Source organism: Ambystoma mexicanum, chromosome 6p (assembly GCF_040938575.1).
Source record: "Ambystoma mexicanum isolate Mex_15411 chromosome 6p, UKY_AmexF1_1, whole genome shotgun sequence".
NCBI lineage: Eukaryota > Metazoa > Chordata > Amphibia > Caudata > Ambystomatidae > Ambystoma > Ambystoma mexicanum.
Genome location: NC_090935.1, coordinates 1,436,681,523 through 1,436,704,100, shown reverse-complemented (window position 1 = coordinate 1,436,704,100; position 22,578 = coordinate 1,436,681,523). Strand labels below are relative to the sequence as shown.

The window sequence follows — 22,578 nt, the reverse complement described above, 5'->3', positions numbered from 1 at the left end:
GATGCTTTGCTAGCAATTCTTTTGGTGCGCCATCTCCTTTTGTTTCTTAATCGTTGGCTCCAGCCCCTGCAAGCAGCCACCCTCGGGGTCAGAGCTGGTGATTAAGAATCAAAATGAGAGGGACCACCAATGCACCCTCCCCTCCTCCTTAGCTCCCACTACCCCCACCCCCTCTCTCTCAACTCCCCTGCCCTCTGCACGTAGGCCACACTCCCTTGTTAGAGCCCCCCCTCAAACCCTCACCCCACTTAAAGCACAGACTATAGAATGGTAAAATAGGTGGAATCGGGATGGGGATTGGGATGGGAAGGCGGTGCAACCATGGCCTCCCATGAACACTGCTAAAATGCAGTGACATTTCATAGGTCCAGTTGGAAGGCAAAGAACTTAAGACTGGAAACCTAGTGGTTTGTTGAATGGGTTGGACCAGCAAAAATCCATGCATGTACTTAGAGCAAATAGACAACTCGTGGTTGATGCAAGGGATTATGGGGCCTCAGGCAGAATGCTACTTAGGTGCTCCGTCCCTTTCGATGGGGCCAAATATCATGGACCTGACTGACAAAGGCTTGCACTCGAGCCCCTGCCTTTCCCCTTTCCCCTTTGCGTTCTTGCATGATGTTAGGAAAGATTTCGTAATTGTAGGTAATTTTGCTTCCATGTGGCAACCCCTAAACTTTTTGCTGTTGTTTTTCACCTTGTTCTTGACTTTGCCAGAGAAGTGCAGCCTTCTGCTGCACTCCTCTGGGCTTTCGCTCCTTTTCTTATGGGGAAACTGACATGCCCTTAAGACAGTCGGTACCGGGGAACGCTGTTTCCCGTAGTTTCTTTTATCATGTTGCGGCTTTAGTGCAACATGACACAAGAGGGCACTGTAAGCTAAATTACAGCTCTCTTGGGTCTCTAGCCTTCTACAGGCCCTAGATACTCGTTTAGGATGGTATTTGATCGGTGCAAGTCATTCAGGGACTGGAATGGTGGCAGCGATCGTTTTGTGTATTTTGAGCTCCTTTTGGCGTTCTGAGCGCATTTTTCGCGCTGAACCCAAAATGGTGGCCTGGCTCCCAAAATGGCCAGACCACGAGGCTCCTTTGTCCTGTCCACTGACCGTCTTGCTCCCTTCACCTTCCCCAGGTCGAGCGACCCGGGGCCTTCCTTATTTGGGCATGTACTTTCCCGCGAAACACGGATGCTTTCGCGGGCTTCTACATGTCTTTTGTGTGCCTCCAGGGTGTGGGCTGGGATGTCTGGTCCCAATACACATCCTGGGTGCCAGAGAGTCTATGGTGGTGTGAATGCCTGGGACCACCGTGGTCCGTGATTGGTCCACGTATGGGGTGAGTGTTAATGAGCGGATCTCCCATTGGGTCCCCTCCGTTTTGGCGCGAAGGGAGCGTGGATAAGAGGGGGCTGGAAACGCCACTACCAGGTCGATCTCCTGAGTTCTCACGAACGAAGGAATACAGGAGCCAAGTATCCTGCAACCAAGAGGCTGGACCGAGGAATCGCTGGTGACCCGCTGAAGGACTCCTCCTTTGCACTGCTGTCGTCCTGTGAAACCCTTTCCTCCTTTGATCGAACCAGAAGGCCTGTACTGGTGCTTCGACCTTTGGAATAACAGGAACAGCTATTCTTGGCGACTTCATCATCTCCTGCCAGTAAGCCTTCGGAAGCGTCTCTGGGCCATCCAGTTGACTGACCAGCTTACACGGGAGTCCTGCTCTGTAACCGCCGCCAGGTTGTGTTGTATTTCGAGTCCTTGTCACTCTCACACGCTTGGTACACTTGGCGTTCCCAAGTCTGAAGTGAGTAGTGTACATTTGGCTCAGATACACACGGCCGCTCCGTTGCCCTGCTGTGGTGACAAAACTGTGCAGGTTTCTTCGATTGGGACGTCTTTTTTCTCTACACGACGACGAGGCATTCCCGGCTCTTCTGAACCTGCAAGCTGCTGAAACTAACGTGGAGAAGCCTGGGTCTGCTTGCATCGGGGACCGGTGAGTAGTATAGCTAGGATCTGGTCGCCCTCCTGCAGTAGCCCATTGCTTTTCCCCGCTGTGTAAAAACAGCACCCTTTTGTCCGTACTCGCGCTCTGCTTCTGCTCACTGTGGAGGCTGCGCTTGAGTCGCGGAACCTGTTCTTCTCCTGTTGTGCACTAACCCGAACTGCCTGACTTCCTCCGAAGAGCTTCTCCTTTTGCCCATGGGAACCAGCGTGTGCAGGTACTTTGAGCACAAGGCTCCACTCTTCGCAGGGCTCGGACTTCCATCTAGTTAGGTGCCTCTGAAGGCGAACTGAGTCTAAAGCATTATCGCACTGCCTGTTTTCCTTCCCTTTCAGGTGGACTACACATTTCGTGCATATAACGCTTGCGACTGTCGTATTTGTATATATATTGTGTTGATATGGTATGTGTTGGCTTAATATTGTGATATTGTGATTTTCTCGCTACGGTCATTGTTTTAAAGGCCTTAAAATAAATGTGTATATATTTTTGATATAACAACTGTTTGGAGTAGTTTGTAAGCGCTCTTGCTTTGTGTGCTCATTGCGGGCTTTCAGTCACCCTCACCCCTCTTGAGACCTAGTCTTGACCGCCGCGATCGCTACCTTGATTGGTCTGGCTCGTCCAGAGGTTACCCTGTTCCAAGTAATTAGGTTGGCCTTCTGAACTTCTGCGCCACCAGGACAGAGTTCAGAAATCCGTCTTAACACATGATCTGAATGATACAAGGCCTAGTATGGTCATTTGTCTTGCCCTCCCTCTGTGTCCCCTCCCTTGTCTTGTTGCGCCTAGAAACGCTTGTGTACAGGTGCGTTATAATTGACTTATATCATAATATGCCGGGCATCTCAGATTTGTACCATCTACTTCATACCTGATTCACGAGCTTTAAAACTAGGGCAAACATGGACATTCCTGGTGCATTTCTGAGATGCTAATCTGCAAAAACGATTCATTCACAAAGACCTCCTCACAGGCCTTTCAGAGATTCTCCAAACAGTTTCAGATTCTCTCCAGTTTTAGGCTTTGCAACTCTGGAACAAGACCACAGGTGCCTAACGTTATCATGGGCATCTCCTGATTTGCTCCAGTTCAAATCTTTACCTAGGGTGACGACGCCCCTAAAAAACCTAGGGCACAATTAACAGACACCTGGTAGGGCCTTATCCTAGCACTGGCCCCGGGCCACTCCAGCACATTCTACAATGTCCCAGAATAACAGTGGAAGACATTGCATTTCTGAACATTTGCCTGGCACCGTATATGGTCAGAAAAATTTGCAGTTTTTCCATAAAAAAATTTAATTACTTCAGTTTATAACTAATACAGAAATGACTTTTACAACAAAAAGAAACAAAATTCAGACTGACTTCTCTATCGGGGTCAATGTTTCAAATGCAGTAGAATGCAGTAAAAAATGTGGATAGGCAATAAACATATACTGCTTTCCCTCATCAATAATGTATATCCGTCTGAACATCGGTGTCAGGGAAAAACCGTCGGTTTCAGTGCTGAGTTAGACCCTGTGAAGGCCCCTTTTGGGGCGGCCCTCACAAATTATTTATTACACCAATTTTATTACACAAAATCAAACATGAACAAGTGTTAATGTTAATACACACACATTTTTTAAAAAAAATGTTAATAAACCAACCAAACTTTAAATATTCATTTTCCTCAATTTGTTTGTGGTGAAATCTTTCAGGATATCTTGGAAGTCTACCTTTTGCAAGACGGTGTATTCAGTGGCCATAATGGCAAGTGTGCGACGACAAACAATATTTACGCTTTGTTCAAGAAAATGAAAGAATTGTTAAGTCTCAGGCAAAAATGAGTAAAAGTGCCTGAAAACGATAGATTGGTTCTGTTAAATGAGACGGTGAACTTAATCTATCTTCAATATAACTCAGAAAAGCTAATTTACAGTAACACAGAAGCCAGGTATATATACTCGTGTTGTGAAAGCTTCTACTCGCAAATATTCCAGTACGGTCTGGAGTCGGCGGGATCGCTCGCAACACACTAACTCACAGAAAGCTTTGTTTCTCGAGGTTTCTCATGCACGCGCTCTAGTGGGATAACATTGAAGTATGTAGTGTGCACGTCGGCCGCCAGATGGAGATGACCATCATTACTGTATATTACACGTACGTAAAATTGCACCTGATTTTTTTTCAAGCTGACCGCTGACTGAAGGTGTGATTTTAAGAGACATGTTATTATGTAAATCTGATGTCTCTGGTTTATGTACTTTAAGTTGTCAGTGGGTACAGTACATTGATACAGTATTTTCTCTATTGAGTCTTTAATGTAAAGTTTTCGTTTCTTTGAGTTGATTACTTTTTTCTATCTTTTGGAAACAATTTAAGAAAGCTTGATTGTAATTTTCTTTTGAAACCAAGTCTATATTATTTTGACCCGTTGTCGCAGGGCCCCTAAAAGGAATGGGGCACATAGGCAGGTGCCTACTTTACCCATTTGGTCATCCGGAATTGCCCATCATGGTAACTGTTGGATTGTTGTAATTTTGTCAGTCTCCTGCTTGGACAAAGCCTGTTCCCAAGCCCCATCATAGCCCTGCTCCCGCAGTAATTAGAATGTTTCTTTTGCATTTCAGAAACTTAAAGTGAAAATACTGCAGGCACAGCTGTACATGCAGTCAATGGGTAGGTGCGAGGGGTGGCTTTAATCTTTACCATATCTGTTAAAAGGGTGCAAGTGGTGGGTGATTACAAAAGGGGCAGCGCATAAAGCTTCTTACTGTCGGGGACAATGAATAAAGGTAACGGGTTAGTTTAAAATGCATTTTATTTTACTGTTTCTTTCAGCCGTGACCGAGGTGAGGGTGGAATGGAGAAAATGCGGGCCCCAGTTATGGGGTTTGTATTGCACATGGGCAGGGCATGGTGATGGGGTTATTGGGGATTGGTGGGAGGGCAAGCAGGGAACATAGTTCCACTACGTCTTTTTGTTCACTTAGACCACTGGGTAGAAACTCTTGACTGGGGCTGCTGGTGACACTCTAATTCACAGGAGAGCTGCCTTTCAGTTCTGCACAGGACTGCCTTTGTGGGCGGGGTCAGACTGACATGCACATGGGTTTTTCTCCTCTGTTATGGTGCAGAGAGAGATCCAGGATTGTGGACCCTTTTGAATGGATACCATCCCATAGAGCAGGTAACTTGGGCTTGTTTGCCCTCGGTTGAGCAGGGCTGGCCTTAAGAATTTTGGGGCCAAGTGCGGCAAACAAATTACGGGCCCCCTTAATTTGCATATGTTGACATCACATGAAGTGATATCACTCTTAACTGATCGAGGAAGGATGAAACTTGAGGGGATTAGAACCGGTGGCTAGCAGTTTAAACATTGATCCCAGCAGTAGGCACATTATTCCAATGGCTATCATTGCTGCATGCGTATTGATTTAGGACACACTGAGTATAAATGTACTTTCTTGTCGTCTTCCTGCCCTTCAATAACAGGGCATAGCAAAAATGTTAAAACACTCTCCTGTGGGGTAGTAATCTGGATGGCCCATGCCACTATGGTCACTGGCAGCAAAATGGGAATAAAGTTAATGATGGCTCTGCTGAGACCAGTCGTCTGTACTACAAGGGATTACATTATTTGCCCAGGATCACACACACTGGTTTTAACACCTGACAGTTCAGGCACTTGAACACATGGCTTCTAAACTCCTCTTGTTCCAAATATTTATTTAATTTTTTACATTTGTAAAGCACCTAAACCCTCAGGCATCAGGGCGCTGTTGCAGACCAATTATATGAAACAACCTCTTAAAGGCGCTTGCTTGCACGCTAACATGGGTCATTCAACACATTGTTTTAGGAGTGGGACAGCTGATTAGGCAAATAGCCTGTAGGTCTTGAAATCCAAATATATGTTTTGGATTTTCAAGACCTACAATAATACTGTCCTATAGAGAAGCGCTCTCAAGTTTCCATGGCCATGCGAGAGAAAGCCTCCCAGTTCTGTTTATGCTCGGAATTCTGTGACTTGTAGTGTTTTACCTAAATGTCAAATGGGTAAGAAAAAAACTGCAAGTATCAGAATTCAAAGGGAAAAAAACAGGACTGGATTACCTCACGCCTGGCGTTGGAAACTTGAGATTTCTGATAGTTTTTAATAGACATCTCAAAATGAAGGCAGCCTTACAATATGTACATTCTTAGTGAAACATGTTAAGCCAATAGAATATTGTTTTAGCTTCATAATCCACATGCTGACCGGAAAACTAGAAGTCCCAGAATGCAAAATAATACAAGCATGATGAACAATCGTTTTTTTACAACACTACTTTAATTATTTTGCCGATTACAGAAAACAAGTTTAGTAGCGTCAACAGATAAATAGTACCTCTGTCACAAACTTCCAGAGTGATGTTGTGTATGGTGATAAGAACATTTTTTAGCTAATGCAAAGCAGTGCCCTTTTTTGTATTTCAGTCACAGGCATCATGACTAACATTGAAAAGGGAGCTTCCTCTCCTTTTGTATATGTTTGGGCATTTGGCCATGATGTCCCCCCTATTGGCTAGGTATCAATTTGAGAGGGGTCTTTCAGATGGAAAGGTCCCACCCATCTCTGTCAAAGGCCTAAACCATATGCCAAGGAAAAGAGCACTCTGAAGACTAAGACAAAGGGAGTAATTGGCTATTGGCAGGCCTTTAACCACCTAAAACAATTGCAGGCGGTTAAAGGTCGGCAAGTACACCTTTCTTAGGCGTGGGCAAAACTGGTAGAATTTGTTTAAAGTCAGTCTGTGTCACCGCACCATCCCCCTTGTAACAGCCAGGCCTGGCTGGCATGCAGGGCTGGACTGGCAACCAAAAGAGGCCCTGGAAATAATGTTCAAAGTGGCCCTATATTACAAATTTTCAGCAAGCCCAATTCTTTTCCTATGGGAACATTAGCAAATACCACACAAAAGAGGCCCAGGGTGCAAAGGCCTACCAGGAAATCTCAAGAGGTCCCTATAGGCCAGTCTACCCCTGCTGGCATCCGCAATTCGTGCCTGGGTACAGGGCTCTGCAACGGAAGACACCATCGCTGGAGATTCTGAGAGGGCGAACCCCTTTCATCCAGGGAGAAAAAGGGTCAGCCTCTGCGCGGGGCCCCAGGAGCGCGAGGCGAAGTGCAGCTGCACATGCTACACTTGGTCTCTGCGCAGGGCCCTGTGAGCGCCAAGCCAAGTGCAGCTCCACATGTCACTTACCTGGCACTGGCCTGTGGCAGAGGGTCTCTTGCATGTTTGCCAGCAAGACAATGGGCCTCATTATGACTCCGGGCACCCATGAATGGGCAATTACTGGGGCATTCCGGCCCTGCCGGAGCCGGTAATTACTCATTCTCGGGCGCCGGAAAAAAATGCTCCCCATTCGAGCCCCATAGGGTTCAGTGGGAATGGGGAGGTCCAGTGCACCGGCACCATTTGTGAATGGTGCCAGTGCATCCGACATGGTCTGCTCGCGGGTGCCGGTACGCCAGCCAGGTTAGACCGAGCAGGCTTGAAGGCACCCGCGAGCAGAACTCGTAGTTTGCCAGTCTGGTAACAACGGTACCGGTAAGCTTACCAGTACCATTGTTGCGGACCGGCAAACTTATAATGAGGCGCAGTGTCTTGCAAAATGGTCCTGTGTATCCTTGGGACCTGACGTCTATTGAAGGTTTTCATGTTCTCGCCTAGAGAACAGATTTTAAATTGAAATCTGAAAATTGTGCTGCAAAATGTACCATTTCATCCCATTAGTTAAAAAAATATGTCAGGGAGATGCATCTTCTGGAAACCCTCTCAGTGGTCAAGGTTGCAAGCTGGGCTTACTCGCTTGGGTCAATTTGGGAAAATACACACACGCCTACTCTTAAAAATTCATTCGCTTTCCAGTTTGATGAAAGGGGAGGGTCTTCAAAATGACGTACCACCGACACGCGCAGAACACTAATTCAGCACGAGCAAGAACTGCGGGGAGATGGTGTATGCGGCATCGGCCTTCCCTTCCTCGTCCTCGTCTCTGGAGGTCCTTTTATCAACTTCCTATAAATAGCTCGAAACACCTGGGGCCTGTTGTGGGAATCTGTGCGCCCTGTGGGTGGGATGTGTTTAGACCCGTCGGTATCTTGTGAGGAGACATGCGCCGCTTTTCAACGTGTGTCAAATGTGCCCCACATGCAGCCTCTGGTCGGTGCAGGTGTATACATAGAACTGTTTTCATTTGGCTCCAGCTTTGCCTGGACTGTGCGTGTGATGAAGGCCGCCCTGCACCTGCAGCGAATAATCCATTACATACTAAGAGGGTTAATGGGGTGAATGCGGGTGGCATGTTGCCGTGGCAGGGCGCTTGAAAACATTCCCTCTGTTTCCCGAAGGTTTGCAGGTGGGCAGCGCCAGTTCTGGCACACATGGTAGCTGCAGCCTGCACAACTGGTCCCTTGGGTGCATATGCAGTGCCCGCGCATTCTCCGACTGCAGGCATGAGTTAGTATTCCAGCCCTGGTGTTACTCCGTGCAATTCGCAAAAGCCATCTTCGTTCACCTCACTGCCGCCCGAACCCGACATCTTATCCCGCGAGCTTTCAAGTGTGATAGGATATCTCGGAAGCATGTTGGCCTTTTTAAAGATGGGTGAAGTTCTGGTGACTGAAGCATCAGCTCTTTCTTGCTGTAACCATGGACGCTTTCAACTGAAGTCTGATCAAATGTGGTCGTTACTTTCAGGGACGTCATTTGGGGATTGCCAGGGGTCGCAACTGCGACCCCTGAGGTTTCCCTTGCTACCCCTGTGGTCTCCCTTGGTACAAATAAAAAAAAAAAAAAAACTTTATTTTGTTTATTTTTTTTTTTTACATTGGATTTCCTGGGCTGTGGCCAGTCCCTTGTGGATCTTTGTTTCTGGAGTGGATAGAATTTGTTGAGGCCTCTTAAAAAAAGACAGGTGGTTCCACGAGTGTAACACTTTGAGCAGTGACCCTAAGTAAGAAAGAATAGGAATAACAAACAATGTGTCTTTCTGGAATTCTATACAATAATGGCTAGGCTCATTAAAGAGGTGAACAGTCATGTTCTATCGCTTCCCATGATGTCGCTTTGGGGTCGGGTCAAATAACATCACTTCCGGTGATGTCATCAGAGGTCATGGGTCATGTGATGTCACTTCCGCTACCCCTGGCATTTTGGTGAAATGACGTCCCTGGTTACTTTATGTATCTTAAGCTGTTTTACCAATACTTTGTCACCCTTCTTAATTTGGGGGACCTTGGCTCTATCATGTCTGTCATGATGGCCCTACGAGCTGTGCCCCTTTCCCTGAGAGCTAAGAATGGCATGTCACGTGCTAATGTCACTGGGAGTCTTTGAAATGCGTGTCATTGAAATGAGCCATACCTCTGGGAACCTAGAAAATATTTAGAACAATACAGCAATCACCACCGAGTACTGGGGGTGGGGCACGTACATGGATGTTAACGGCCCAGCAGGCTGAGCCTAGGCAGGCCGATAGTAGCGAGGTCCTTGGCAAGGGCTGCAGCCCCAATGAGGGGGTCATAGCTATTCACACCACGGGTATGTTTGGGGTGCAAATAGTTTATTTGATTTCCTTTCGGGAGATGGGCTCCGCACGTGTTTTGCGAGCCCAATCGCTTGAGTGATGGCTTGAATGCCACGCTAGCGGAAAGCTGCTATTGCTGCAGCACCAAGAAACAAAGCTGCCCCAGTGCCTGCAGTCAGACTTAACAGTAGATGGGCTGCTGCAATCGTGAATGGCAAGGATCACATTCCCCAAAAAGGCCTGTCTTTGAAGCCGCTCCATCTCAAGAGCCATTCACTCGATGGCTAGTTGCTGTTTGGCGGCGAGAGACAAGGCCCCTGAATCGGAGGAGGGAATCTGGGAAGGCAGAGGGGCAGGGTCACTACTAGCTGAATCAGAAGGGGGCACCCTGGCCCAGTAAAGAGCTACTAAGGGCACCTCAGAGGGGCCATTGCTGTCTTACAGAACCTTTGGGACATGGACTTTCGCTTGGTGCATATAGAAATGAACTGTAGATCAAATGTGTGGGAAGGTGAGTCGCGCTCAATCAATGGAATTAAAAACAGAAGTCTATTGTGACCACAGACAACAATTGGCAAATTGCATTCTCTGTTAGTCACGAGTTATTTTAATTCAGATGTAGAACAGCCGACACGTGTTTCGACACACCTTCGTTTTCAAGGCTGTGGTAATCAATAATCATAAGCGGAACAAGGACAATTGCAAATACAGTATGCACAATAATAATCAATGCATGAAAATAATAGTGCAAAGCCAAAACCAAGAAATAATACCAGAGTTCAGGTTGAAGACATGAAATTCAGGGATCAATATATGGAGAGAGAAATGTAGAATGAAATAACAATTAGTGATAACACAGAGTGATAGTTCATTAAGCAGTCAAGTAACTCCAAATGAGTGTATATATACATGGAATGGGACATGACCAACCTGTCCACAAAGAAACTGTAAATCCCGCTAATAGGTGGTAAATAAATAAAAAATGACCCGTGTCCCTGAGATAGGAATCCTTGTACAGTAAAGTGTCAGGCGGCTGTTTCCCAGGGAAGCACACGTATGTATCGGGGGCTTACCAAAGTCATAGATTTTTCCTTGGACATCTGCTGGCGCGCAGAGGAAACACAGCCTAAGGAGTCCGCCTGGATGTGCTCTACATTTCTCACATGAGCCACTGTTGGGGAAAAAACTGATGCTTGTTCTGGCAAAAGCAATCCATTGTAAAGGTCTTGACCTAATGCCCTCTTGTAATATCTGTAAGCCATGACTTACCCAAGGCAAAACAATTTAGGGCCGTCAGGATGGGGCCATCAGGCTCCGAACCCTCAACCATTGCTGTCCTGTGTATTCTGTCAGGCTGTAAACCTTGTTCACCTCCAGCAGAAGCCGACTGCTCCTGCCCTTGGAAGATTCACTCGGCCAATGTCTGTTTGAAGGTAGGCTCTGATGAATGACACAATTTGTATTGGTATCAGACAGTATTAGTTCAGGTTTGGCGAAAACTCCCAAGGGCGGATGCCCTTGATATGCCACTGTTTGCATTTTGCTTGGAGATCCTCTGTATCAACCAGTAATTTGGGTCTGGATAGATAGCAACACCCTCCCTGTGAAGCAGACCCACATGAGTGGTGAGGGTCTTGGTGAATACTCACAGTGCAGGTCTTTGTCTGAAGGGGAGGGCAAAACATTGGAAGTCCCAGGCCCAGATGCCATAAAATAGGAATTTGCACTCCGTCTTCCTTGTCGGTAATGCACAAGTAGATGTCAAAGAATTTGAGCAAGGCCAGCCAGTCTTCCTTTGCAGTGAGGGAATGATTCTTTGGAGGGTCTGAATTTAGAACTTGCTATGAGAGAAGAATTTGTTCACATCCTTCAGGTGTAGCATGAGAAGGAATCCCCCTGCAGATTTGTGAACTAGAAAGATGATGACGTGAACACCCCACCGCGGCCCCTTTTCTCCAAAGCTTCTTAAAACCTCTGAGCTCGACTGATCTGTTTCTTGACCCCTGGGCTAGGGAGTTGCCATACCGTTGTCCGTTTGACGGCAAGAGACCTTGATGCAGTAGCTCCCCTTTACCATACCCAGTACCCAAGGGTCCAGGATGGAAAGGCACCATTATTCATAACAATGTCAATCTTCCTCCCACATGCTCTCCCAGTGATGTCCCGGCCCAGTCAGAACGGGTGCTCTTTTGGGGGTGATCTGGACTTTGGTGTATTGGCAGTGGTGTTGTCTTTCCCTCTTTACCCGAATGTGCTCCTGTTTGAGGAAAAGTGTAGCTTGGTGTTTAACTTGTATGATGAGAGTCTTGGCGTGGCGGCTCGTGCCCTGGATTTCCACACAGGTTTCCTGCATGTTTCTTTCCTTTAAACACATTGTGCACCTTGTCCTCTGGCTGATCCTCAAATGGTCTGGACCCCTAAAAGGAGAGGAAGAAGGCCACATTCTTTTGAGAAACCTTGGTATCCCAGTCTCTGTCGTCTGGCTCCCACTGATGTCCCCTTAGCTAGTGCTTCTAAGTAGACTCCATGAAAGGGGAGGTCAGACAATAATTCCACCAGAGTAAAGGTTTTTAAAAATCAAGAAGGGAATGTGCCATGTCTGAGGCATACATACTGATCCTCTGATAAAGGTGGGTACCCGAGTAGTGTGCCCACCTTCTTATCCACACTGCCCTTACTGCACCTTCCACAGGAGCCATTGTGGGACATCCTGTAAGGCTAGACAGTTAGGGGTCCACGTTGATTAAGGGGGCCATGAACCCGGGGATACACATTTTATCTGGCTTTTGCCATTTGCATAGGATCTTCGAGCGCACTTCTGAAATGCGATAAAATTGGCGGCCTCCTGAAATTTCCTGATGGTGATTTCGGGGAGGGGTCTGGCAGCTTGTGCTTTGTGAAACCCATATATTGCGGGACATGATGCAAGACTTAATTGAGAAAGTCACCTTTACACCAGAGAACTGTCTTCACTCTTCTTCCCGCTTCCAAAGGTGTCTGTATACCATTATGGACCCGCCTTTTCTCTGCCAGTCTGGACTCCCGGGGTGGGGGGGGCACATTCTTCTAACGTGGTATTTGTGTTTAGCCGCCACTCACGCCAACACCTTGGACTTACGAGTTATTTGATCCCCCAAAGGCAAGCATAGGGGATAGGAAATGGAAAAGAGTATAGGGTGAACAGATTTTCAAGACAAAAAAATGGACAACCAACAACACAAAGGAAGGACTACTCCACCCCGCACCCCATTTCCCACTTAAACCGAAGCCACCTCACCCAAACCCCCATTCCAAAGTATCCATATACCAATTGCGTAGTTTTAGCTGTGGATTTCAACACGTTAATAACAGAAGTGCTGTTTCTCCGTTTATCATTGCATGTCTTGCTATAGTTATTGGTTTTGCAGTCAGTCTCAGTGGTACGAGCAGTACATGCATGTGGTTGGTAACTGCAAGGTTGGCGGTTCAAGTCCATCCTCCGATGGCAAAATTGGGAAAATATTATGAGGTCTGTTTAGTTTATAATACACAATTCCAGAACAGTCCCTGGCAAAACCAGGACATCTGGTCACCCTAAAAGAGCAGTGAGCAACCCGCCAATGGGGATTCTGTTAACCCAAGCGTGGAAACACAGAAGACAAAAAAAGGATTGTGGGGGTTTAGTGATGGATTTAAAAACAGTTTTTGGCCAAGGATTCCTGGTAGGAAGCTTGGCCGTCTTCATGAAGTAAGGACTGGGGCGAGGAAGAGAGACGGGGCCCACAATACCCCACCCCTTTACTTAAGACCCAGGCCAGAATTATTAGCCTTTTTCAGGCAACTCAACATTTAAGTTGGTGAATCTTTTGTGATCTGAATTTATGTCTATTTCTACCTCAATCTATTCTGCGCTTTTATGCTTCAATTTACCGAAGATGTATTTTGCTACCTCAAAATATTCCGCTTTGCATCATTTGCCTCATCTGCAGAAAAAGCCTTTTATTTTTACATATACAGGGCGATGACACGGAAGAAATAATGTATAATTAGATCTAAATATGTAGATTAACGATTGTATGACAACTATATGTATGATTGCCCCTCCGATTATTTTCCAATTATTCTGCACAATACGCTTTTTGGGATAGTGTGCTCTTATCACCGTGAAGGCGCGTTCTTGTGTTTGACCCTTTTTTACAAAATGGTTTCTCCTATTCTGTCCTCATGGCCGTAATCCCTGGAAAAGGAAGTGAGTCCTCCTCGTTGGCATTTAGTCAAGCAGGCACGTATCACTGTAAGACTGTAATCAAATATTTGACATGCCAGTTGTAATTATTTGCTCGAGGGCTATTGGCATTGCAAATGCGGTTGTTCCACGACCTTCTTTCAACATTTGCTTAACACTATCACGAGTACCGTTCTGATACAATGGAGTGAAAGTAATTGTGGGCTTAGAGGCGCAGGCAGGGCAGGGCTGAAGGGCGGACGCTGGAAAGGGAATTTAAAAGAATCGAACGGAATTCAACTCCATGGCTGATTGTTGCCATAGCATCATTCTTGCAGCTTGTTAGTGCTAACATATATTGGGTTGCCCGTTTCCCGAATAGTGCCCAACTGGGCAGCTACGTGTAATATATACCCCCAACTGCTGTCAAATGTGTATGCGGAATCTGGGCGGACGCTGATTGGAAACACAAGATCCCTTTAATGCATCATTCTGTCCACAGGTTCCCAAAAAGGCTGGTAACTCGATGCCATTTCAAAGCTCAGAAACTGACTTTCGACCAGGAATAGACTCCAGGTCTGGCAGCTGTGCACGCTGAATGCCCGTGCGCACCCCACCCCACCCCACCCCCCCTCCACCCTACCCCCCCCTCCCTCCCAAGTCCAATGGAACATGCAGCAAGCCCTTAATCACAAGCAGATGATAGTGTTAATGTGAAGATGATTTACTAGTCACCAAAATTACCAACACCTTACACACAACAAAAAAGAACACAGGGTTTTGCCCATATAACATTTCCACGCTAAGTAATTGAAGTGTCTTGGGAGCTAGCAGGAATGCAGAATGGACTTAGGTAAGGCTCAGGACACCAGCAGGTATAAAAGGAAGGCTTCGTTATTAGTTGCAAATCAAAGTAAGACGCTACAAGCAGGAGAGATAGGCAGACGCATCCTCTCAAGGTGGGCGCCCATGCGGCTGCCCCTAACTGCCACTGCTGGAACCCCAAGATCCCTGCCAGCTCCACATTCCATTCACTCACGCTCCACCCCACAAGCTGTTGCACACACACAGATAAGATGCAGAACACTACACTCATATTTGTGGTTATTGTGCACCCAGAGTGGCGGCCAAGGATGTACGGGGCCAGAATTGGGACAGAACCACGCCAGTCCTGGGAGGGCAGACAACCGCTGGTGCTGCCGTAACAAGATTCCCGAGCCTGCTGGGCCTAGACACCCAAGCTGCTACTCACTGATGACTTCCAATGAGGCGAAACATGTCTGGGGATGCTTGTAGTCTCGTGCAGAAGGGATGTGACCTAGCAGTTCTGGCTGGACTGCCCCTCTTGGGGTGGGATCAAGCCTGATTTGCATATGGTCTTTCCCCTCCTGTAATGGCTTGGCAGGCGAAGAACAGTGGTCTGGAGGGTTGCCCAGAGCACCGTCAGAGGTTAGGATTAATTACAAACTTCCAGCCATCACCTCTTTTGTTTTGCTGCCATAACTGCAGCTCCTAGTAAACACAATCTGCAACAGGAGACAACTGAGTGGAAAGGGTGGGAGCTGTTAGAGGGATATTGGGGTGGGAAAGGGTGGTTAAGAAGAGGCGACATCTCAAAAAGGAAACTATATAGAAGGGCAAAGACAGGACCGGGTGGCCACTGGGTGAAAGAAGCCCAAACAAGCAAACCACACAATGAGTTTGAGGCGACTGGGAATGCCTGGCCGGCACTGTAAACAGAAAGGCAGAGGTGGTGACATAACAGGTGGCGTGCTGAAATGGGGTTGCATTGTGGCGGTGATAGAATGGCACAAACTATATTTTTAACTTTTCTTGAATATATAGGTCTCTTCACTGCACAGTTATACAATGCTATCTAGACCCACAGACGAAATATTTTGAAGGTTACAGATTTCCAAGCACAATGATAGGTATAATTTCAAGCAATCTTTTTTTATAACTGTAACTAAAATGTATGACACAGTATTTAAAATGGAACATGTGAAACATGCTTCCATTTTCATTTCAACACACAAAGTAGTATCACAAAGTTGTCCAAAGAACAACATTTGGTTTCACTGTTTTATTAAGGACAGGGGAGGTTGGCAAACACCTACCAAGGAAAGACATTTTAAAAAAAATGTTTTATGGTTAAACAAGTTAACCTTTAACAACCTTAACAATACAATGATTTAAAAGAGAATGATTACTCATCCGAAAAAGAAAACAGAATATCTAAAAAAAACAAATATAAAAGAAAAACAACATCATACAGAATCATATATAAAAATTGAAAACGCATCCCCACAAATAACACATTTTTACAGCCAAGTCACCTGTTGACATGCATGTGGTCATATTTATTCCTAAAAAATTGTACATAGGAAGTGATAACAGTTCCCTTTTCACTCATCCCTCGTCCAGTCCAAGTGCTCCTAGGAAAGTACCACAGCAATTACGGTGGGGGTTAGCTGACCAGATAAACAAGGTGACCAAATCCTCCCAGAATCTCCTGAGATTGCAAGTGGCACGAACGTTTGTAGATATTTTGATCTCAAAGCACTCTGCTGGGCATGCAATGAACACATGCTTCAGAGTTTCATACACTTCCTCATTCCCACAGTACCAACAACCAACCCAATCCCTGACAATGTGACCCCTGCTGTACAGAATTTCCTTGGTCAGTGAGAGATTCAAGCAAAAACCCCAAAAAGAATGTCAAACCCATGTTGCAGGATACACAGACAAAAATGGAGCCAAGACTCCAGATTTCTTGTGATCCCATTTTAGGTTATAAAGAGAAGAGTAGCCATGCATTTTGCATATGGTAGCAATACAGTCTTGCACACATATATCTGGATTGTCAGGTTGTTCCTTCAGTGAACTATTTACTTTCAAAAGAACCAATACACAGTGACCAAATATCTTGTTTGGACATGAGCTACTCCTCCTTGCCAGGATATTTTTAAAGTCTTCAAACAGGGAGCCCCCCCCCACAGGGATCAATATTTTCCTCAATAGAGACAACTGCTTCCACTCTACATGGGCAGTCAAGGAAATTATCCCAAGTTCGTATCATATAGCGTCAATTGGAACTGCGTTAGACACACCCAACACACTATGCCAGACCAAAGCTTCAAGACAGGGCAAAATATCTGTTAAAGATAACGAATACATTTCCATCCCGTATGTAATTTTAGGAACCAATTTCCGCTCATAATATTTTAGAGCCGGTATCCATGTATAATTTCCATACCGGCTATCCACCCGTACCAATTGGTTTATTGGGATGGTCCGTTCTCTCAACCAGGTTTTCAGCTTTGTCTGGCCTGGGGTAGCCTGGATCAAGAAACCCAAATATACCAATGAGTTCACGTTCATCATTTGTTCACTTCCAACATACCACTTAAGGTTTGCCCAAGTGATGCCTTTGGAGCATTGGAGGATCTTAGTTTTAGTGGGATTAATAGAGAGGGAGTGGGATTGAGTGTAAGTGGAGAAGGAATTTAGAAGTCTTTGAAGGCCCACCGGTGTAAGATCAAATAAAAGAAAGTCATTGGCGTATGACAGCCAATATGGCCTGCACTGATCAACTGCAGGTAATAAGAGTATGGCAGATTTCAGGTGCTCACAGATATCCGACAGGTAGAGGTTAAATGGCAGGACTCAAAAACGCATCCCTGCCTGACACCCCTATTCGTGGGAATATGACGAGACAGAGCCCCTTCACAATTTAGCCGCACCTGAATTTCTGACTCAGCATGAATACCAATCAGGAGTCTTAGAAGACCAGTAGTAAATAAGTTGAGCACAATGGCTTGTTTCCTCTTTTTTTTGTAAAGGGGGCAAGGGTATGTGAGGAATGCACAATGAACACAAGCAAAAAATATACCACTTGCTACCCAACCTCCCTACACACTGTCAGAGAGGTGGAGGGTGTTCATAAGTGATTGTTATATACACTTAGTTTGCATGGATCACATAGACATAGGTATTGGCAAAAAAAACATCTTTAATACTTAAATCGTTAAAACGACCATCTCGCTAAATCATGTGCTGGTGGTCTGGTTAAAACAACAAGATACAAAGACACAAATAATCATCTGTCAGCATTCTCACAACATGTTTCACAGTTTTGGCCAAGACCTTAGGCTTGTACATTTTCCTCAGATGTAATAAGAGGCACCTATTCTGCTGCTTAAACTCTAATGATGTCTATTCCAACAGTTGTGATGTTAGTAATAAGGCGACTATAAAAAACATGACATCTTTTCTTATATCATGGAACGTCTACACCAAATTGTGTTTCAGGAGAAAAGACAGACACCACAACTGATATATCTTGATCTAAAATGTGTGGTCTATCTCCTTCTTCAGGACGCTGTTAGTTTTTCAATGTGTATTCCAATGCACACACAAAGTCAAGTAATTATGTCAGCAGCATGTACTACCTGCTACTTGCATAGCTGTTTTCTATGTGTGGGAGTCTAGATTCATCTTTCGGCGTAATCACTTTGCCTCTGTTGGTTTTTCTATACTTTTTTAATGATGCCAATTTCAAGTTCTTAATACAATATAATGTTATCGTGTATATGCGGTAAAGGGCTTCCGCCTCCTAATCTTCAGCATGATTGTGGAGCTGCACTGTTCGAGTGCGTGATAAAAAATGCCTCTGCATTTGCATCCGACGGTTCAATCCGCGGAGATATCGAAGGTACCGACAATGATATCAGTGTTCAGGATCTTTTTAAGACGGGTTCCCTGTACGTTTGTTTGTCAACGGCATACGCAATTTCAGCCCACAAGACCAGCAGGCACCCCTCACTAATGCAATTTAGTCCACAAGAGCTGACGATCAACAGCGTCAAACGTAGCAATTCGATCTATCGAGGCAACTTAGACGGATTTGTATTTCCCATCCCAGGCCAAGTGCTGAACAAGTTTTACAATTGTCCTGTTAAGGCTAGTACCCAGGTTCCAATGGAACTCCTTTTGCCATTTGGCTAATCTCCCTGCCGCTAACGCCCAATCCTCCAGGTGGGACAGCAAGATGGAAGTGAACACCTTGCTGTCTGCATCCAGGAGGGTGATTGGTCTGTAGTTAAGAGGGCTCGTTTTTAGACCTCGCTTAAAAATAGGGACTATATGGGCATTTGACCATGAGGCTAGAAACCAGTCCTGAGTTACCACATTCTTAAACAGAATGCTTAACACTTTATCCCAGTTAAAAGGCTCAGCCTTAAACAAAACGTTAGATAGCCCATTAGGGCCTCGAGCATGCGATTAACTAAGCCTCTTAAGGACCGCTAAGATGCTATCATAGTTAAATGCTGCTAAATTCATTCTATCCACAGCCTCAGGAGGAAAAAACAGAACACACTTCACAGGTTGCGCATAGAGAACAGAAAAGTGTGCATACTGATCCTTTTCTGAGACTGTGTTCACCTGTTTCATAGAATCTGTGAGGCGGATTGAATTTATCAATCGCCAAAAGGTGTGGGAATTCTCATTTGTCAAAGATAACATGAATTCAGCGTCAAACTTGGTATGCCTACTCTGATTATTTCTCTGCAAGTTTTGATATCACGGTCTAGCGTTTTTCATCAAGCCATTCAGGGGGCTCCAGAATTAAGCCCCCTGAGAAGTCCTCAAAGTTAGAAAAATGTAACACTAGAAGCTTCCAATCCATCGATGCATTTTCCAAAACCTCAGCCAATGAGCTATTAACACCACAACCGTTCTCTGATTCCAGACTATACGAGTGCCTGATGGATTAGTGGCCAGATTAACCATACTCGCCTCCCCTACTTGTGTCACCAGCCCCTCTAAGGTAGGTAGTAAACCTAGCATGGTCGCGGAGTGATGTTGGCAAGACAGTCAAAGAATGGCATGGTACCTCTCGAGGAGCCAGTCAGTGGCAAAGATGTAATCGATAGTGAAATGTCCCTTTGGGGCCCCCCACCATTTAGTGGGTGCAGCAGCCAATTATAGCCTCTAGATTTATTTGACGCTGTATGTCCCTCAAGCCCGTGATTCCCACCTTCATGTGCACAGCACCAGTCACTTATACAGCTCACCAAGTGTACCAAAAAGAAAGTGAGCTCAAGTACATTCTCGTGCCATGATTTATTAACAATCAGTAAGTGAAAGGGCTGGGCCCCAAGCACTTCCTCATGGGTTAGGAGATACCAACGAACCCCCATATATCTGTACCACTTTCAGTTTGTCGATTTCACCATGGTCAAGAGACCCCCAAAAGGGTACCCCCTTTCCTCCCGCCATGCCACCTGCCCAGTTGCCGCAAAGCTGTCCATAACAGGAATAGTACACAGCCAATTCTCCTGCGGACAAACTACCGAGTAGGAATTTAGCTCCCGCCCCAGTACTTGTTGTCACAGTTGTGAATGGCCCTGTGTATTCCAACAGAGGAAGGAGAAGAGTTCACCTCCATTAGTCCCAGCGCAGTATGTGTCTGTTTGTATAAAGGTAAATATGTCTAATCAGCCATGACCAGTCATCGCAGATGTATGTTCAAAAATAGGTACTTGCCTATTTTTTTATTTTCGGGCTACCAATTGCAAATGGGGGAAGGAACCTAAAATCTATATTACAGAAAGGCAACTGGTTACCCCTTCCTCACTGCCACACCTTCTAAAGGTGGTACTCTTTACCAAGCTGTATGGTTTACAGCATGATATCAGCCAGAAAATCCTTTCTTTCAAAAAGAGATTTATTCATTTCTCATAAAGTCACATATCTCACAGTAAAAAATTCATACAAAAAACATTGGCTCAATACCATAATTTATTCATATTCATAATGGAAATTACCAACATTACAAATGTCGAACAACGACTCTTAGTGTCTCGGGGTTAGTAAGTGATATGGTTTAGACATTTCTAATACATCCGTTTTTAAAAATATTCAGAGCTCACTGATTAACAAAGAACCCTGAACTAGAACTACAAGACAACTTGTAATTCAAGTTGTCTATAATGTCTACGCGTGTTTCATGTTCAAAGCGTTTCTGACGAGTATTGGTGGAGATTTCTTCAGGACAAGAATACTTCTATGTGTGATGACATCAATGGTACCCACTGTTCTCAGGATTGACACTTTATGAAGAAACAAACAATGTGATAAGTTGTTTTAAGAACTGGATATTTTTGGACAACGTCACAGTAAAACTGTTGACGTTTCCCTATAGAGTACTCACCGCTGGCCTTATTGTTGACGTGGGTAAGGTGGCAATTATAATAAATAAATGGTTATTTCTGTATTTCTTTTTTCTGCAATCTAGTACACCTAAACAAACATATTTTTCATTTAGTACATTGTTCTGTCAGTCAAATACCCTAGGCAGCTGTGCCTCAGTCATGTTTATATTCACTGACCTCAATACCGGTAGCGTGTCTTTATTGCCCCATTCACCATAGCTTCATATTGATGTTACCATTTTCACATAGGGCCTCATCACAAGTTGGGCGGTAACGCCGGCGGTATTACCGCCGGCGCTTTTAGCCCTAACGCCAAACCCCCGTGATCACGGGTTTGGCATGATGGTTAGTGCCCATTCCCCATTCCCCATTGGGCCCATTCGGGAATTCCTCATTCCCCATTGAGCCCAATGGGGAAAATTTGCGCTATTACCGCTGGTGGATTTCCCGCTGTCGGTAATAGCGCTGAAAATCGGCAAATTTGCTGCGGATTTCCCCCCAGCTCAAAGCTGGGGGGAAATCCGCCCAGGCCATGATCTGGCAGACCCTTAAATGCGGCGCTAATAGCGTTACCGCCGCATTTAAAGGTTACCACCAGACTCGTGATGAGGCCCATAGTCCTTTTATGGATCTGACTTTTATCCTTCTATGGAATAAGCAGATATGTGGTTCGTTTACTGTAAACATTATTTGTCTTCTCCTATTAAATCCTTCATTTTCACTTCCCATGCGCTTTTACCTAAGTTTGGTTATGCTTTTGTTTAATGGAAAACACAGTTTAATCTTTCCAGCGTGTCCTTATACATTAGCATGCGTCTGCGTTTACACACTGTCATCTTTTAAAAAACCGAGCATTCTTTAGCTTGGGCCTGGGCCCAAAATGTGCTTTTGTTGAATTTGTTTTTCTTTTGTAGTGGTAGGGGCCAAACCCAGGTTAGCATAGGATTCTGGACAGAGTACTTTCCCTGTTTTGTAAGACATCCTGGATAGCAGCATTTTATATTTCCTTAGTCGAGTAGGGCTGAGAAATGTAGACTTGGGGACAGCTGCCTTAGGCTAAGCGATTTATAATGAAGAAAAAAACATGCCAAAATGCCACCCTGTACATCACCTGATTCTGATCTACTTACAAGTGGTGTCAGAAGTGGCTCTGATCTACTTACAAGTGGTGTCAGAAGTGGCAATTGAACAACCTGATACAAGGTTGGGCTCCATGTTAATGAAACATCATAACCCGACAGCTACGCTGCCTGAACGTGCTACTGCCCAGTCCATTGGATTTGACCTAATTAGCCTAACCAAAGTTGAGATCCCCAGCCAAAAAAGGATGCTGATCTCTATGGGCCTAGTTCTGTCCCTACTCCAAGGCAGCTACATTACGTTAGCTGCTAAAGCAGGGCTAGCGTGGAAACCCTCCTTAGATGTGGCAGCCAATGTCATGAACCCAGACTCATCAGGGAGAGGTTAAAGTGCTACTGCTACACAATGCTGGGCCCAATAACCAGACGGCAAAAAGTGGAGACCCCTTGCCCAGTGAATCCTTGAACGAGCCTAACTCTGCACTTGCACGAAGTAGAACATTTCCC

General features: G+C 45.4%; 1 protein-coding gene across 1 annotated transcript in view; it reads left to right on the top strand.

Annotated features, from left to right (window-relative positions):
* The window catches only part of CFAP299 (cilia and flagella associated protein 299), a 2,370,083-nt gene that overhangs the window by 345,681 nt on the left and 2,001,824 nt on the right, over positions 1–22,578 (top strand). The gene's annotated exons all lie outside the window — the stretch shown is intronic.